This window comes from Cervus canadensis, chromosome 20 (genome assembly GCF_019320065.1).
Source record: "Cervus canadensis isolate Bull #8, Minnesota chromosome 20, ASM1932006v1, whole genome shotgun sequence".
NCBI lineage: Eukaryota > Metazoa > Chordata > Mammalia > Artiodactyla > Cervidae > Cervus > Cervus canadensis.
Window position 1 is genome coordinate 3,329,006 of NC_057405.1, and position 19,620 is coordinate 3,348,625.

The 19,620-nt window shown below is 46.7% G+C and overlaps 1 protein-coding gene and 1 pseudogene across 6 annotated transcripts in view; one reads left to right on the forward strand and one right to left on the reverse strand.

Moving 5' to 3' along the window:
* ANKRD6 (ankyrin repeat domain 6) overlaps positions 1 to 19,620 on the forward strand; it is a 175,965-nt gene that overhangs the window by 85,437 nt on the left and 70,908 nt on the right. Inside the window, exon 1 of one of the 6 annotated variants that reach the window (XM_043439466.1) lies at positions 6,745 to 6,832. The exons of the other annotated variants lie outside the window; for them this stretch is intronic. The gene's annotated coding sequence lies outside the window, so the exon portion shown is untranslated. Of the gene's footprint in view, positions 1 to 6,744; positions 6,833 to 19,620 lie in introns of those variants that run through there. 6 annotated transcript variants of the gene reach the window in all.
* On the reverse strand, positions 12,817 to 15,333 carry LOC122422532 (annotated as a pseudogene).

The following is a 19,620-nucleotide window of genomic DNA, read 5'->3' on the forward strand; positions in this document are numbered from 1 at the left end:
ATGTAAGTAGTAATACTTGAATGTCTCCACTATGTTGAAAGGCATCTTGATTTAGGAGAAAGGGAGTCATGTACCCTCTAAACCTTTGGCTTTCATTAAGTGTAAGTAGTAAATCTCAAATGCTTGTGGTATAAATAAGGTAACCTTTCTAAGAATTAGCCCTTCTAGGAAATAAATATTTGGCTTGAAAAGCTCTACTACTGTACACTGTTTGCATGTTTCCCCAGCTGCTGTGTTTTGATAGCTGGGGCAATAAGATTAAAACAGACACAAGTTAAAAACACACACATACACGCACGGAAAGATCCGTGCAAACATCTGAGCTTGTGCTTTTGGTGTCACTGATAAATACAGAACGTGACATACATATGGTGTCTGGCTGCGTTCCTCCCCTGTGCCAGGTCATAGCGTACCCAGGACCCTTCAGCAGGATGCTCTACAGAGAACCCCTGGCAGCAGTGACCAGTATGATTTAGGACCTTGTTCTGTGCGGAGACCAAATTTAAGTTAAAAAATGCATGTATTCTGAAGGAATGTCATATATTTGGCCTAATGTGAAAAGATGATGCCTTCTTCTTCTCTCTCTCTCTTTTTTTTTTTTTTAATATTTATCTATTTATTTGGCTGCATTGGGTCTTAGTGGCAGGATTCTTCACTGTGGCACTCAGGCTCAGCTGCTCTGCCGCGTGGGGAAGATTAGTTCCGCCACCAGGGATTGAACCCGAGTCCCCTGCATTGCAAGGCGGATTCTTAACCACTGGACCACCAGGGAAGTCTCAGTGGATGCCATCATGAAGCTAGTTAGGCAGCACCCAGCAGTGGAGAACGGTTGCCCTGGAGTTTGGCAAGCAGGTCACATCCTGACCCGACCTCTGGCTAGCTGTGCCATCCCGGTTAAGGGGCCTGACCTCTCTCTGGTTTATTTCCTCACCTATGGACGGTGAGTACTCACAGGGCCAACCCCCGTGCTTAAGGGAAGGCCTTAAGTGGCCTTAAGTGAAGACCTTATCACGAGGCGTGGTCCAGGGTTAAAATGTCCGGCACTGTTATCTCTCTCATCATTCCTTCCATCATCTCTGCTGGATCCCACCTGGCATCCAGATGGGGCTGCTTCTGCCCTTTGGTGTTTGCTCTGCTGTGTCTCTGTAAAGCAGCTTAAAAGCTACATCTCCGGAAATGGAGGTGCTCCTTGGAGGAAGGTGTCTCAGAATCTCAGGGATTCTGCTCCTGGTCTCAGAGCAGTGGAATGCCCTCTTGGTAAAGGCTGCCCGACGGTCCTCTCTGTGGCCCTGATGTGCAGAGAAAGACATGTCTGGGAATTTTTAAAAGAATGTAGCTGATCCGGTAGGAGTTGTCGCAAAGGCTAACTTGAATGTATGTGCATTTATACAGACACACACATGTAATTGTATTGTAGGGCTTCCCAGTGGCTCAGACAGTAAAGAATCTGCCTACAGTGTAGGAGACCTGGAATCAAAATGTGGGTCGGAAAGATCCCATGGAGGAGGAAATGGTTACCCACTCCAGTACTCTTGCCTGGAGAATCCCATGGACAGAGGCGCCTGGTGGGCTACGGTCCTGGGGTCACAAAGAGTCAGACACGACTGAACGACTAACACTTTCACTTTCATAAGTGTATTATATTTATACAGTTAAAAAAATATATTTCAGTATATATATATATATATTTAATGGCATCAGAATTGATTAAGCAAAATGAATGACCTTATGTTATGTAGGGAGAACCTTGGAAAGCAAGCCAGAGGCCGGTGAGCTTTCTCTGTTTTTCTCTAGTCCATACTGCAAAGCTGGGCAAGATGGGTACCTTTATTTCCTTTGTCCCATCTGAAAATGTGTGTGATGGATGTAAAGAGATATTTGTTCATTGCTACATTATTTGTGACAAAAATTAAAAAAAGAATTGTAAACAACCTAAATGATTATCAATAAAGGAATGTCTAAATAAACCAGTATTCCACAGAATCCTATTACAGCAGTTTTAAAAAAAAAAAATCAAGTTGCAAAGAATTAATATAATTATATTAAAATGCACACACACACACAACTGTATACCGTTGAGAGAATATGTGTTTGTGAATGCGCGCGCGTGTGTGTGTGTGTATACATGCCCACAGAAATAATTTGAAAGGGGTGTCATCAAACTGGGAATATACTTTCCTACAGGAAGGAAATTGGGATGAAGAGAAGGTGAAATCCAAGGGGAATTTTTCTTTCACTATCATATTTGAATTTTAATGTACAATGAGAAATTACACATGTATTACTTGTATGGTTAAATTTAAAATAATTTCTAAAGTAGATGTGAGGACAACTATCTTAGTTCAGGCTGCTATAATGAAAACCGTAGACTGGGCGGCTTAAGTAGCAAACATTTCTTTCTCACAGTGCTGGAGGCCAGGAAGTCCAAGGTCAAGATGCTGGGTGATTCTGGTTTTGGCAAGGACCCTCTTCCTCGCTTGTGGACAGCCACCTCTTTGCTGCATCCTCAGATGGCAGGGAGAGAGGGGACTCTGGTCTCCTCTTCTTAGAAGGGCACTAATCCCATTATGGGGCCCCGTCCTCATGATCTCATCTAAACCTAACTGCCTCCCAAAGCAGCTTCCCAGTTCCATCCCATGGGGGATTAGGCTTCAATACATTAATTTGGGGAGACACAGGTATAGTGAATAACACCAATCTGCAAAGCTTTTGAAAAGCTCCATTGCAGAATGTAAAGCCATGTACTTGTGAGGATACCACTTTATATTCTCACTCCAGGACCCTGGTATTTTTCAGATTTAACAGCCAGTGATATTTCTTCAACCAAAATTCATGTTCCATTTAGATTCTAAGTGTTAGGATGACTAAACAAAATGAATGGTGTACCCATAGTTAGACTTTGGTCTGCAAAGGACTGCTTTTATAGTGGTCTTTTGTCATAGACAAATGGCTCTCACTAACTACATAATGAGTATCTACTCTTTGCAAAGCACTGTGAAGGCAAATAAAGGAAGACTAAGTAGAATATTACTCCTTAGCTGTAAGAATTTTTCTGTATCACTGTTTGGATGAACTGTGACACCTGAAATTATTTAAGATAATCAGTATAAGTAATTCAGTGTTAAATCACTTCATAACATATTCTTCTTAAGGCAGAAATTAGCTGAAGGTACTCCTAATTATAGCCTGTTCATTTCAGTTTCAGAAACCGGTGTCATTTTTTTTTCCCCCTTTCTATTTGTCCTACAAAGTTCTATTTCCGGTCATTAAGAAGAAGGTAACTCTGTGGGGAGAGTAGGGATTTCATTTGCCCAAATGAGTAACTTTTAACTACTCAATTTCAAGTTGCCAAATGTCTATTTGTTCTTGGGTTTTTGTGGTATTTATTTATATTCAGCTTGCCTGATGTCAGGCAGAATTTAGGTCACTAAATACCATGGAAATGCAAGGAATGTCAGACATGACAAAAAGCTGTTGTAGTATGAATGTTCCTTCATGTGTGTGCTTGCTAAGTTGCTCAGTCATGTCTGACTCTTTGCGACCTCATGGACTTTAGCCCGCCAGGCTCCTCTGTCCATGGAATTCTCCAGGCAAGAATACTGGAGTGGGTTGCCATGCCTTCCTCAGGGGATCTTCCCACCCAAGGATCAGACCTTCATCTCTTACATCTCCTGCATTGACAGGCAGATTCTTTTACCAATAACACCACCTGGGAAGCCCATAAATGTTCCTTCATACCATCTTCTAAAGGCAAATATACTACTTTTTAATTTACCTTTTTAGACTGCCAGCTATGATGTCAGGGACAGAGTACTATTTTGTTTTACAGATGTAAGAAAAACAGCATCTGTAGAAATTCCTTTTCTAGAGATGGTGTCCTGGGTCTTCTTAGGGAGCTGTTGTGAGGGTTCTGTTAGTGTCTGAGTTTATCTCTATGCACTTTACAGCTGGAGGCTGGGGAAATACCCACAGATGCTTGTGTGGACCTGCTCGACTCCCTAGGAAACAGATGAGTCACTGGGACTGCATAAGCCTCCACTCCAACTGGAGAACTAGCTTTTAGGTCCCACGGGTTCGGGGTCAACTCAGACCCAGTCCAACACAAGAGATTTGGCATCTACCTTCCCCAGTGCCAAAGATCCTCATGAGCAGTTACAGATGTTTGTAGCAGGACCCGTGAATTCTTTATCTTATGAACTCTCTGGCCCGGTTCCTCTCCAGAGAGACCTAGCCTCTTCTCTTCCAGTGGCCTGTGAACCTGTGGATTATAGCAGCTGATGTCAGTCTTCTGTTCTCCAGCTCACTCCCTCTCACTTTTTAATTTTGTTGTCGTTTGTTTCTGTTTACTTTTTCTTTTTAAATTTTGTTTATTTGTCCGTGCCAGGTCATGGTTGTGGCGTGCAGGATCTTTAGTGGGATCTCGTTCCATGATCGGGGATTGGACCTAGGCCCCCTGCGTTGAGAGCATGGTGTCTGAGCCCCTGGGCCACCAGGGAAGTCCCTCCAGCTCACTGTTGATTTTTTTTATTTACAAGTCAAATAACACCTCCAGTCAGTCCACCCATCTTGCCTACAGCTGATCCATCACGGCCACGGGTTCCTAACGAGCAAAGCACCCCATTTGTCACTCGGACCTTGCTTTTGATTATGGCGTTTACATTCGTCTCGCCTCTGATGCTTAGTTGTCACCCCTTGGCCTCTGTTCTTTTGGAATCCTGTCGTCCTCCGAAAGAGCCCAGTACCAGGGAGCATCGCCCATGTCAACTCCAGCCAGCGGAGACCAGACCACGGGACATCTCACCGGCGCGCTTACCCTTTAGAGAAGGGAGCAGCCTCTGGGTTTCTCTAGAATCGTGGTCAGCTGTGCGTGCCGTGTGCTAACTCACTTCAGTCGTGTCCAACTCTTTGCGACCCTATGGACTGGAGCCCTCAGGCAAGAACACTGGAGTGGATTCCATGCCTTCCTCCAGGGGATCTTCCTGACTCAGGGATTGAACCCACGTCTCTTATGTTTCCTGCATTGGCAGCTGGGTTCTTTGCCACCAGTGCCTCCTGGGAAGTCCCCATGGTCGGATAGTGGGCTCTTTATTTTCTCATGATAAGTCCAATCTTAACCCTTCAAGCTTCAAACCTTCACCTCATCTCTCAATATCATGCCAAGGCAGTCCCAGAATCTCCATTTAATTCACAGTAGGCCATCCTTGCGCCTAGGCTTCCAGGAACCATCCCAACATTTGAGGACCATCTTCAGGTGTCTGTGCCAGGATACTAAGCCACCAGTTACAGGAGAGTGTTTCTTGGTTGATAAGGTCTCTTCAGTCCAGCCTGACACTCACCGCATCAACCCCTCCTCACCCACACGTTCTCCATCCCATCTGTACAGAACAGTGAAACCTGAAAGTCCTTTAGTATAAAGCTGTTTCTTGCAAGAGCAGGAACTCTCGATAGGAAATTTCCCTGCAGGCTGTGCTGAGCCCTGGCCCTAATTATGAGCAGGGGTGGAAGGATTTTGAGGAAGGGGAGCATCACCTTACGAGGCAGCTGACTAGGTGAGCTCTTTGCAGGTCTCCAGGCAAGAAGGGGCAGCTCTCCTCCCGAAAGAAGGAGCTGCTTTGCGGTCAGAAAATTCAGGGGCGTTGGAAGTTCAGGGCTGTGGGGCTTGTGCACTAGTGTCCCCGTGGCGAATCTCAGGGCCGCTGCATACGGGTAAACTCCCCACGCCTCCAGGAGTCCCACCCTTGGGTGCCAGGAAACTCCATCCCGGATGGGTACTGTGTAATTCTCCTGGTTGGTAGTTCTGCTTGAAGCTCATAAGGCAGAGGTGAGAGAATTGTGAAGTAGTGCACAAAATGTGTCTGGAACAAGCGTTTTCCTTTTCCACAGGACTTTATTGACGAGGTGAGGCCAGACAAATACTTCATTTAAACCCAGAACTTCCTGTGTGACAGATAGATTCACAGCAGTCACAGAAGGCCAGGTATCTTCAGGTGTCTCCAACCCCCAAAGATGGATTAAGTCTTGAAGAAAGCAGTATTGAACTAGAGTCAAACACGGTTGTTTAGTCATCTAGTTGCAATAATAATAGTGGTTATTGAAAGCTGGCATCTGTATGCATTCTAGATTATTGTTATTGAGTCCTCAGTTGCGTCCAAGTCTTTCAAGACCCCATCGACTGTAGCCCGCGAGGCTCCTCTGTCCATGAAATTTCCTAGGCAAAAATATTGGAGTGGGTTGCCCCCATGCATTATAGATATATGCCTTATCTCATTTCTCTAAAATAGTGTTTTTATACATGATCTTATTTAATTTTCAAAAAATTTTATCAAGTTGGTAATATATCCTGTTTACAGAAGAAGTAGCTGATACTCAGAGAAGTTAAGTAGCTTCTCTCCAGTAAAATAACCAGTAAGGGATGGATCTAAATTTATCTGACTCTAAAATGTTAACCAGCTGATTTTTTTCACTGGAGTAGAGTTGCAACCAGCTGATTCTTAACAGCTCTGTTGATACCCAACAAAACCCTGAAAATTTAGAATATACCAGTCAGAATTTTTTATACATATGTAGATAATTTCTGAAAAAGGAGCAGTACAGCAAACCAAAGATGTTCTAAAACATCATTTTTTAAAAAGTTGAAAGCAATGTGATGATTTTTAAAAATTGCAATAAGCTACATTTAGGGAAAAAAAAAAAAGAAAAAAAAAGTCAATCTACTGTCTTATTCTTAAGCTCTTGTTCCATAGGATCTTCTCACTGTGACTGGCATTCACCAGGATGGCCCCAGGACCATGGAGAAGAGCACCCGCTCTAGGCAATCTTTCTTCAGCCCTTGGTAATTACGGGATAAATTTGAAACTACCATCCTGAAATATTACTTTTAAGGAAACTTCTGATTTTGGAGTACTCCTGGCATTGCTGAGAGTGATAACTAAAAAGATCCTATTACAACTTGTTCTTTGGGGGATTGCATAGAATGTGTTTCAGTAACAAGGTGAGGCAGGCATGGGGGACAGTTGATCTGGCGGGAGTTGTCTGTTGGACAGTAGAAACCGTCATTATCACACTTGCTTCTGCCACCTCCAAGAGGAGCAGCTTGCCCAGCACTTTGAGAGGTGTGGTGATGGGATCTGCCTTTTTTGGGGTCCGCATCCCTGGTGGTAACATCCTTGCCTTTACCTGAGGAAGAAGGGGGAGGGTGGGAAGGCATTCAGCATGGTTTCTTGGGGGAATGGGAGGAGGAGGGGGCGATTTGTCCAGCTGGTCCTCAGCCAGCAAGCACTCCCAGCGGTAGCCCCTTGTTAGACAGCTCAGCCTCGTGGACCCTGGAGAGAGCTCTTCCCATCCCGGTTCTCTGCTCATTGATGTTTCTTCCTTTATGGCAGGATTTCCCCCTTTTGACTGAACAGCAGCCTCACCAGTTTAACTCCTTATGTAATATATAGAAAATCATACCCTTTAGTGGATAGAGGGGTCTGAGAGATGTCCCTGATGAGTGTATCCCAGGAATGTCGAAAGTATGTTTGTGAAGAGCTAGTTTCTGCTATTTCTGTCACTTTAGCATCAACGCTAGTTTATTGGGCATTTTCTTTTTTCTTTTGTTTGTGTGTTTATTGACATGAAGTTGATATACAGTCTTGTGCTAGTTCAGATGTTCAGCACCCTGATTCAGTTATATACAAATACACACACACATACATATTCTTTTTCAGATTTTTTTTCCCTTTATAGGTTATCACAGAATATTGAGTATAGTTCTGTGTGCTCCCAGTAGATCCGTGTTGATTTTCTGTTTCATATACAGCAGTGTGTATATGTTGGGGCTTCCTTGGTAGCTCAGCTCCTAAAGGATCCGCCTGCAGTGGAGGAGACCCCAGTTTGATTCCTGGGTTGGGAAGACCCCCTGGAGGAGGGCTTGGCAACCCGCTCCAGTATTCTTGGGCTTCCCTCACGGCTCAGACGGTAAAGAATCCACCTGCAATGCAGGTGACCTGGATTCGATCCCTGGGTCAGAAAGATCCCCTGGAGGAGGGCATGGCAACCCACTCCAATACTCTTGCCTGGAGAATCCCAGTGGACAAAAGAGCCTGGTGGGCTACAGTCCATGGGGTTGCAGAGAGTCAGACACGACTGAGCGACTAAGCCCAGCACAGTGGTATATGTTAATCCCAGACTCCTAATTTATCCTCCCCACCTTTCCCTTTTGGTAACCATAGGGAAAACCATTTGTTTTCTGTCTGTGAGTCTGTTTCTGATTTGCAAATAAATTGATTTGTATCATTTTTTTTAAAGATTCTGCATTTAAGTGATATCATATGATACTTGTTTTTTTCTGTCTTACTTCACTCAATATGACAATCTATAGGTCCATGCATGTTGCTGGAAGTGGCATTATTTTGCCTTTTTTTTAAATGACTGAGTAATATTCCATTGTGTATATATGTACCACACATCTTCATTATGTATTCACCCATCGATGAACATTTAGGTTACTTTCGTGTCTTGGCTATTGTGAATAATGCTTCAGTGAATATTAGGGTACGTATATCTTTTTGAATTATGGTTTTCTCCTATATGCCTGGAGTGGGATTGCAGGATCGTATGGAAGCTCTGTTTTCAGTTTCTTGAAGAACCTCTCTACTGTTCTCCATCCTGGCTACACCAGTTTGCCTTCCCCCCAGCAGTGTAGAAGGGCTCCCTTTTCTCTGCACCCTCTCCACCATTTATTATTTGTAGACTTTTTGATGATGACCATTCTGACTGGTGGGGCTTCCCTGCTGGCTCAGATGGTAAAGAATGCACCTGCAATGCAGGAGACCTGGGTTCCATCACTGGGTTGGGACGATCCCCTGGAGAAGGGAATGGCAAGCCACTCCAGTATTCTGGCCTGGAGAATTCCATGGACAGAGGAGCCTGGCGGGCTACAGTCCATGGGGTCGCAAAGAGTCGGACACAACTGAGCAACTAATACACTCACACACACACGTTCTGACTGGTATGAGGTGATACCTCATTGTAGTTTTGATTTGAATCTCTCTAATAATTAGCCATGTTGACCATCTTTTCACGTGCCTTTTGGCCATCTGCATTCTTCTTTGGAGAAATGTCTACTTAGGTCTTCTGCCCATTTTTGATTGGGGTGTTTGTTTTTTTTTCATATTGAACTATATGAGCTGTTTCTGTATCTTGGAGCTTAATCCCTTGTCAGTTGCATCATTTGCAAATATTTTCTCCCATTTTGTAAGTTGTCTTTTCATTTTGTTTATGGTTTCCTTTTGCTGTGCAAAAGCTTTTAAGCTTAATTAGATCTCATTTGTTTGTTTTTGTTTCCATTACTGTAGGAGACAGATCCAAAGAGATATTGCTGCAGTTTATGTCAGAGAAGGTCCTATTGTTCATTTTCTATGTGTCATCACTGTACCAAACTTTTATCACCTTGTTTTCTGAAGGTTATGCTATTTTTTAATTGATGTGTAGTTGATGTACAATATTATCTGTTACAGGTGTGCAATGTAGTGATTTATCATTTTTAAAGGTTGTACTCCATTTATAGTTATTGTAAAATATTGGCTCTGTTCCCTGTGCCGTAGAATATATCCTCGTTGCTTATCTATTTAATACAGTTTATTTAATATCGTATCTATTTAATACATAGCAGTTTATTGCTCTTAACCTCTTACCTCTGTCCTGCCCCGCCCCTCGCCCCACTGGAAACCACTAGTTTGTTCTCTGTGAGTTGGCTTGTTTTTGTTACATTCACTGTTTTGTTGTAATTTTTAGATTCCACATCTAAGTTTGAGTCTCACAAGTGCCATCTGAGATCATTGTTTTATTACCTCCATTTTACAGTGGAGGAGACTGAGGCTTGGAGGGCTTATTAGATGATCTGTCCCAGCATCATGTATTCAGCAGATGAAAGTCAAATCCACGTCTGATTTCAGTAACTCAGTCAAGTTATTGAGTCGTAAGTTGATGTTCTTTAGAATTGTTACAATTCACATATCATAAAATTCACTCTTTTAAAGCATACAATTTAGTGGTTTTTATTATATTCAGAAGGGTGTATAACCATCACCAGTATCTAATTTCATCACCTCAAAAGGAAACCCCAGACTCACTAACAAGCCACTCCCCTGGCTTCTCTCTCCCACCTCCTCTGGCAGCCAGCAGTCTATTCCCTGTCTCTGTGGATTTGCCCGTCCTGGACGTTTGGTATAAAGACTAGCGTACCACATGTGACGTCTGGTGTCTGGCCCTGCTGGCTCAGATGGTAAAGCATCTGCGTGCAATGCAGGAGACCCTGGGTTCAGTCACTGGGTCAGGAAGACCCCCTGAAGAAGGGAATTGTTGCCCACTTCAGTGTTGTTGCCTGGAAAATGCCATGGACAGAGGATCCTGGTGGGCTACAGTCCACGGGGTTGCAGAGAGTCGGACACGACTGAATGACTAACATTTTTTTTCCCATTGACTTAGCTTAATGTTTTCAAAGTCCATCTACATTATATCAGATGTCCGTGGTTCATTCCTCTTTATGCCTGAACAGCGTTTCGCTGTATGGTTATGTATTGCATTGGGTTTGTCCATTCACCAGCTGATTGACATTTGAGTTGTTCCCACCTTTGGTGATGAATACTGCTCAGGTGGCCCCTGTATGACCTCACTGGGCTTTTACTTGAAAACTTGTCTTCTCAGCATATGGAATAAAACGCAGCAGTGTCTGAGGCAGTGTTCGGAGGGCTTCATAAGGTGGAGAGGCAGGCTCTCTGAGGGGGCTTGTCCCGTGGAGCTCTGTCACTGTTGTGACGACCTTGTCCAGTGGAAAGCAGTCTGTGAACCGCTGAGTCTCAGCGTGTGTCTGGAGAGCACCTGGTTTACATGGTAATGATCGTCTTGTTTCCATTTCCCTTTCATCTCCCGTCACTGGAATACATTCACGTGCTTTTTAAGTCTAACTTGGGAAAAGCAAGTCAGGAACTAAATGAGATGCCCTTCTCAGGGTCCTCTGTCTTCCATCATTTGGGTACTTGCTGTGGGCCCAGTGGATGGATGGGCTTCCCAGGTGGCACTAGTGGGAAAGAAACTGCCCGCCAATGCAGGAGATGTGAGACATGGATTCAACCCCTGGGTCGGGAGGATCCCCTGGAGGAGGGCATGGCAACCCACTCCAGTATTCTTGCTTGGGAAAATCCCATGGACAGAGGAGCCTGGTGGGCCACAGTCCATGGGGTTGTAAAAGAGTCAAGATGTGACTGAAGCGACTTGGCACGCGAGCACGCGGTGGGTGGGTGGTTTGTCTCTGTGGACGGGGCGAGGCTGCTGTTGGCCTGAACAGGAGGGCTGCCCTGTGTGGGGTCAGCCTCCTCTGCTGGCCATTTTTCAGTTAATGATACTTCGGCAGTGATTGTTCTTTCTCAACATACTTATTAAAAAAATAGCAAAAACGAATGAGAGTTACAGGCTTATTCTTTTTGCATGACTTGTTGATGGCATGGACTGCTTCTCAGTGGTGAGAGAAACCCAGCGCCCAGCAGTCCTGCTTCTGAGACTCACATAGACCAAGATGGTACATTTGGGAAAGATGCATAGAAACATCTGTTACAGTGGAACATACGTTTGTGTATGTAGGACCCAGTGATTTCACTCTAGGTAAACGTGTGTGTGTGGAGTCTCCTGAAGGGATGAGTGTAAGAATGTTTATAGCAGCGCTGTTCTCAATACACAGAACACAGGACTAGGCAAAAGCTCGTCATAGAAGAATGGATACGTGAACGGTGGGATATTCATTCACACGGTGGAATGTAGTATATGTCAGCGGGAATGAAAGGAGTGTAACTACAAGCAGCAATGTGGAAGAAGCTCACAAGCGTAGAGTGGAAGAAGCCAGGCAAGAAAGAATACGTGCGCAGAATATGAGGTTCAAAAATAGGCAGGACTAAGCTTCACATTAAAATTCAGGACAGTGGTTACCCTTGGTGGGGGGTGGTCCATGGTCAGAAGCAGCATGAGTAGGGCTCTGGGAGGCTTTGCTAATTTATTTTCTTGACTAAGCTGCTATTCACACAGGTCTGTTCTGTTTTTTCCACCCCCGCCCCCAACACTGATCAGGACTTTATTTAAAAATTAGTAAACAATACTGTAGAATCATTGATATGTAAATTTCTAAAATCCTGCATCTTAAATTTAGTTGGCAAAGACCAGTTAGTTAGTGGCTCAGTGGGAAAGAACCCACCTACCAGTGCAGGAGACACAGGAGACGTGAGTTCAATCCCTGGGTCAGGAAGATCCCGTGGAGAAGGAAATGGGAACCCACTCCAGTACTCTTGCCTGGAAAATCCCATGGATAGAGGAGCCTGGTGGGCTGCAGTCCATGAGGTTGCAGAGTCAGACATGACTGAGCACGCACATTCAACTTAGCCTACACAGTTAGCTAAGGCATGAGTTTAGTCTTCCCTGTAGAAATCAGATACTGAAGTGTAAAGAGAAAAGCTTCCTACTGTTTGGAAATACCAGTTTAAGCAGAGGACTGTAAAAATGCATAGATGTTTAATAAAAGAATTGACTGTACAGGAGTACTCCCCTTTCACATTATTCCTTTTTACTTCATATGTGAGTTATTGGTTATGCTGTAGAATTTAACCGTCACAATACTAAAAGGCAACTAAGGGAAGAGGCAGAAAAAGGAATGCATGTAAGGCAATGTTTCCGTTAGGTACAATGAACATGATAGTGTTTTCCGAAGGCAAGATAAAAATTACTCAAGGCTAGCTTGTTTCTCGCTGAATAAAAGCAACAGTCTAAACACAGAGCTCCTGTGTGAATCTAATCACCAGTGCCTTGGTCACCACACTGGTGATCTCTGGGGTAGTCATCTCGATGCTCACTATGAATATTCATCCGGGTGTCCTGCCCAATAATCACCGTCACTGATTTCTGACTCACCGGCTCCTGCTCCTTGGCTTCCGTTGCGAATGACAGGTTCTGTGGGAGCAGCACGTACTCTTGCCGCCCAGGTCCGTACACACTCATTCCTTTCTGGGAAGCAACTTTGTCGGTACCTACCTGTAGAAAGATTGTGGAGTTGCCCATGGGTTGTAATGTTAGCGTCTAGATGTCGCTTTGGGTACCCAGTGCTAACATTCCTGCCTGCCTGGCTCCTTTGTTGGTGCCCGTTTGCAGACTAATTATGGTCTGATCCGAAGGTTTGCCGGTTTGCACTTGGGGATCACAAAGATGCCTCCTCGTTCCATAGGCTGTCTTCCCTACTCGCCTGGCGCATGTGTTGTCTCCTATCTACAAACCGGTTACACTTTGGCCAGCTTTTAATTTTCCTTCATCAAAACATCTTGTTTTTCTGCATACTTAGCTCCAACGTCGATGGTTGTATGGAATCCTTTTGTTTTGGTCAGGCTTTCTAGGGCCATGAGCAGCGTCTGAACCTGGGTGCTGTTTCCTTTCTCTGGAAGGTCATCTGCTTGAGATATGTCACGTGGCTTCATGCTGTAAGCTTGATAGCTTTAATCAAGTCGCAGTACTCTCCAAATGAGGCCAGTTTAATGAGGGCTCATTGACCTTCCCCGAGTCTGGCTGTAGCTTGTTCATGAGTTCACAGAGGATTATGCCATCTTTTACGTCCAGCCAGTGCTCATGCCTGTCACCTCTTCCGGCCAATAGCGAAGGTCTTCTTCTGCCCGATGGTTACACTGGGAAGCAGTCCTGCTCTTGACCTCGGCCTCGAGCCCGTAGGAACGGCGCTTGTTGAAGTGGGTCGTGATGACTCGGGTGACGGGAAGAGGCTGGGTTCGGGCCTGGGGGGTTCTCGGCTTCCCGGCTCCTGGCCCTGAGGAGAGGCTGCAGCACAAGGGCTCGGCGCTCGCTCCCCTGGCTGGTTCAGGCGTCGCTGGGACTCGGGCAGCAGGATGCGGGCCGTGCCCCGGCTGCTCAGCTGATCAAGGTCCTGCAGAGCCTCCCGGTCAGCTCCGGAATCTCGCACAAACTACGTCTGTTCTGTTTTTGAAAGTTCAACATGCTGTACACCTAAGATTTGTACACTTTTTTGGTAAATTATACATTTAAAAATATAGAATGTAATACATGCATGCATGCGTGCTCAGTCGCTTCAGTCCGGTCCAGCTCTTTGTGACCCTTCGGATGGTAGCCATCCAGGCTCCTCTGTCCAGAGGATTCTCCAGGCAAGAATACTGGAGTGGGTTGCCATGCTCTCCTCCAGGAGATCTTCCCACCCAAGGATCGAACCCACATCTCTTACATCTCCTGCGTTGGCAGGCAGGGTCTTTACCACCGGTGCCACCTGGAAGCCCATAAAGTGTAATGTGTGTGTGTGTGATTACATGTGAATAGATTCATATACATAAAGTGTAATGTGTGTGTATATGATTACATGTGAATAGATTCATATACATAAAGTGTAATGTGTGTGTGTGTGATTACATATGAATAGATTCATATACATAGTTGTTATCAGGGTTTCTCCACCTCTAGTTTTCATTCTAAAATAAAATGTTGTAGGGACTTCCCTGGCGGTTCAGTGGTTAAGATGCCTCACTTCCAATGTATGGGGCACGGGTTCAATTCCTGGTTCAATCCCAAATGCCACGTGGAACGCCAAAAAATAAAGCATTGTTAAACATGATACAGACTATGGAAGTGTGATAAGTACCTCCAATCAGAAGGAATGCCTGCATTCATTCCACAGATTCTGACGAGCAGAGACTGGGCCGGGTGGGTGGCTCCTAGCCGGGGAAGGAGTGGGAGCGGGGCGGGATCGGGCGGCGCCCCACGTCCCCGTCCGTGGCTGCATCCTCTCCGGGGTGCTCCCTGTCTCCTCACGTTGTCCCTGCTCCTCTGTTCCTCCCTCCCACCTCCCCACTGTTACCCTTCTTTTCCCCTCTATTGCCTTCCCCCCGCCATGCACCTTGTTTTGACGCTGGATGTGAATGATCATCGAGAGGCCATCTGCCTGAAGTTGGAGACTGCACAGTACTCGCCTCGCCCAGGTTTTGGGAGAAGCCCTGGAGAAGGGCTGTTAGGACAGGAACTGTGACTCCAGAGAGAGTCTGTGGATTCTCTCCAGGGGCTGGGTCCCAGGCCCCTGAGAGCAAGGAAGAGCCAAGCCCGCGAGTGGAAGCTCCACCACCAAGCATCGTGAGGCCAGACTCAGGCTTTGCTGAAGAGAGAGCCTGACCTCACGCTCTTAGAGGCCGTGAGAAGGCGGAGGGCCCAGGCTTCACCCGGACCCTGGCACAGAGGGGCTCACAGGGTGTCGTTCCTCAGGTCACCCATCTCCTGACGACTGCTGAAGCTCGACTCATTAAACATAGTTCCATTATGGAAATAACCTGACAATACTAATGAGAAAATCCCGCGAGACAGAACTATTTTAAGATTGTTTTAAACTCTTGGAAATGAATATCTCTGGGGCCAGTTCTTGGCATATAATAAGCAAGTCAAGGTCACTGTCGTTCCCGCTGCCTTCACCGTTGGAACCTCTTCTCCCCATAAAGAGGAGACACAATTTTAATTTCAAATAATGCACCATGACTGATGATGATGACAATGTGGTATGTTTATCATGGGCTGTAATTACGGGTGACAGACTTGCGTGGAGCGGACTTGTTCATGGTTCATTTGTGGCTAAAACTTACAATATGAAAAATCACCAATTTGAGAGAAATTCTCAGCTGGGAAATAACCTGAAATAACCAGGCTGGGGGAGAGGCTGGCGTGGGGGAAGCTGACTTCCAGCGGGGCCCTCCTGGGTAGCCCGCCTCTTCCTCAGTGGTCCTCGCCTTCCTGGGGGTCGGAGTCCCCAGTGGAATGTGTCTTCTTGAGCCGTGGGCTGTGCATATGCATGTGTGTGAGGACGCGAGGACGGGGGGGAGCTGCAGAGCCTCCCAGGCTGCCGCTCCACCTAAAGTCCTGATTCCCCTGGTCTGCAGAGAGCTCCCAGCAAAGCTCTGTGCCCGAGCCAAATGCTGCATCATGCCGTGTGCTGAGCAAGGCCACGGGACCTCCCTGGGGCAGCCCCCGGGAGCTCTTAAGGAAAGGTGAAGGTGTGAGAGATGCAGGAAGGACTCAAATCTAATTAGCAAGTTTATCCTCCCGTAGGCTTCATACACGCACACAGGCCGCCTGCCTGAGTGCTCACTCTGTGTGAGTACTGTGCTAAGTGCTTGCCATCCACGCCGACAGCACGCCGTGGTCGTTGTGTGGAGTTGCTAAGTTGTGTCGACTCTTTTGCAACCCCGTGGACGGTAGCCCGCCAGGCTCTTCTGTCCATGGGATTTGTCAGGCAAAAATACTAGAGTGGGTTGCCATTTCCTCCTCCAGGGGATTTTCTCAACCCAGGCATCCAACCTGCGTCTCCTGCATCGCAGGCATTTTCTTTACCTCTGAGCCACCTGGGAAGCCCGTGAGGTCGGCAGCTACCATTTTCCCCCTGTCTTACAGTCGAGGACGTGAGGCCCAAGGAAGTTCTGTAACTTGCCCAGAGTCATGTAGTTGGCTCTGTGGGTGGAGGCTTTCCATAGACCCTCTTCTCCTCTTGCTTCTTCCTGGTCCTGCCCCCAGCAGGAGGAATCAGAAGGAAATTGAGATGAGGGGGCCAGGTGTGGAGTTTCTGCAGGCCGTGGTGTGTGTGCGGCACCGGGCTTTTCAGACCAGTGGTGATGGGCCTGTTACCGTCAAATCACATCTAACCATGACATGCTGCTGAGAGCTGCACCTTTTAAGAAGAGTTTTGGACATTTATAAATATAAAGAAGAAAACCAACAAGGATCTACTGTATAGCACAGGGAACTATACTCAGTATTTCTTTTGTGTGTGTGTGTGTGTGTATATATATTCAATATCTTGTGTTGTGTGTGTGTATATAACTGAATCACGGTACTGTGCACCCAAAACTCACTCTATGTTGTAAATCAACTATCCTTCAATGAAAAAGTAAGTAAAGATAGAAAGTTATTGGGGAAAGCTGTGTGGGTTAAAGGTGATAGGCGTGGGGGAGGGTGGCATGCGTCATGGCATCTGGAGTTTCTAGGATCAGATGGACGATATGGTCAGAAGTTCTTCATTGAGGGTCTTCTCTGGCTGTCCAGTGGCTAAGACTCCATGCTCCCACTGCAGGAGACCTGAGTTTGATCCCTGGTCAGGGAACTAGATCCCACCTGCCGCAAGTAAGACCCAGCTCAGTCAGATAAATTTTTTTTTTTTAAATGAAATACTTCATTGGCAGTGTCATTGCCTAAACCAGGACACCTGCGATGAAAACCAGGTTTAGCCAAGATAAAAGCAACCATTTCTGGAGGTTCACTCAGCGGACATTGATAGAGAAGATCACTCTGTGAGTGGATGGTGGAGTTTAAATGGTAGCTCTCCCTGAAGGGTCACGGACTTGAGAGAAGGCCTATGTCCTCCAAGGAATATAGCAGAAGAAATCCGCTGGAATTACACATTACAGTGGTAAATCACAGTTGGTGTTTACTGCTGCGTAGATGACACTCCCGTTAATCCCAGACTTCCCTTTGCCTTATTTGGGGTTGTGTTTGTGGGGTCACATTTGGACACTTCATTCCTAGCTAGCAGAACAGCTTCGTGTTTTGTTTTTTTGTGTGCAAAATTAGAAACCAACAGCCCGACGTGGCTTTCTCTCCGTGTCTCCTGTAGGGAGGCTGCAAGGATGCAGCCTGAGTCGGCTGCTGGCCGGAGCGACCCCAGTGAGGACGGTTCTCCATTCTCGTGTGAGAGCCATTGCCTCCCGGCATCCCGGCGTCTGCTTCCTGAAAGGGCGGATGGAGGGCGTTCTATAGGAATGTGTCATCAGGAGAACACTCTTAGCCCCTGGAAGCTCACTGTCCCTCAGACAGCGGTGAGGGGCCCCTTGGCTACAGTGTCACTTACACATGCTGAAGTGACATAACGGAGTCCTGGCTTTTGGCCAGGAAGGTGTGGATGTGTGTGAGTGACTTTAGAAAAAGAAGCACAGCCTGTGATGTTGATTGACCCAGACAGGCCATTGGCAAAGAGTCACTAAACATCCGTTATGTATAAGGCATCTGTACTCGTTTCCTGCGGCCACTGTAACAAATTACCACAAGCTAACTGGCTTCCGACAACAGAATTTATTCTCCCACGTTCTGGAAGCTTGAAGTCTGAAATCAAGGCGAAAGCTTCTGAGAAGGACACCTGGAATCAGGTTTGAAGGATAAGGAGGAGTTTGGGAAAGATCTAAAGGTCATTCTAAGCAGAAAGAACAGGATGGTGCTTTCAAGGTGACCTGAGCACCCTTGTGGCCAAGCGAAGGTACAGGATGGGTGGGTGGATGGGTCAGAAGAGGTGGTGCAGACAGGCTGAGACCAGGCCGCGCATGGGTTTGTGCATCCCTGAACTTTGTGTTGGGGGATGTGAGTCACTGAGGATTGTAGCAGAGGGAAAACACACATTTGTGCCGTGCAGAGCGCATTCTGACACCAGTGATCACATACACTGAGGCGGGGGAGGGAATTGAGGCCGGGAGACCAACGTGGCAGAACAGCTTCCACCTGCAAACTTTAGCCCTACAAACTCCAAGCCCCCGGATGGTTTGTTCATACAAAACTACCTTTGTCAAGAGGAGAGGTCCGCAGACAAGGCAAAATAATTGGCACCAAAGGCCCAGACCCTAACCACCCAGCAGACCCCCACCACCCAGCAACCCCCAACACCCAGCAACCCCCACCACCCAGCAGACCCCATCACCCAGCAAACCCCATCACCCAGCAGACCCCTGCCCAGCAACCCCCATCACCCAACAGACCCCATCACCCAGCAGACCCCATCACCCAGCAGATCCCACCACCCAGCAGACCCCACCACTCAGCAGACCCCATCACCCAGCAGACCCCGTCACCCAGCAGACCCCACCACCCAGCAGACCCCATCACCCAGCAGACCCCACCACCCAGCAGACCCCGTCACCCAGCAGACCCCACCACCCAGCAGACCCCATCACCCAGCAGACCCCACCACCCAGCAGACCCCACCACCCAGCAGACCCCTGCCTGGCAATAGGCACGGTGTCCATGGCTCCTGCCATGTTGCAGCTTAGCTGTCTGTGCTCCGACTTTGCCACCTTGAAACAGCTGGAGGAGAAGGCTGACTCCCTTTCTTCCGAAACTAATGCATCAGAAGGGAGCTTACCTGAAGTTGGCTCGGTGGCCACTAAGAGGAGAGAGAATTTAACCACTGTTGCCTCAGTGGCTCTTTCCTGAGAGTCAAGCTTAAGTAATCCTGCCAACTCTCTGGTCAGGTTGGGCTGACCTCTACAGAGTTATCTTTTATCCAAGATACACTTCAGGCCGATGTATACTCACTCTTTGAATCCTGAACGTTAGTCTGGCTTTGGCTTCTAACCAGTTCCCAGGCAAAAACCCATCTACAGAGGCAGATTCTGTTAGGCAAGCAAAAGCTTATATCACCTCTTTCATCCCAGCTTCTCAGTTTAGAAGAATTTCAGGAAGCACCTTCAGCATCCAGTTGGAGACTACCCTGACAGTTCGGGTGAGAAATGATGGCCGTGACAGTGCAGCTGGAGATGAAGGAACAAGTCAGCAGCAGTTAAGTGGTAA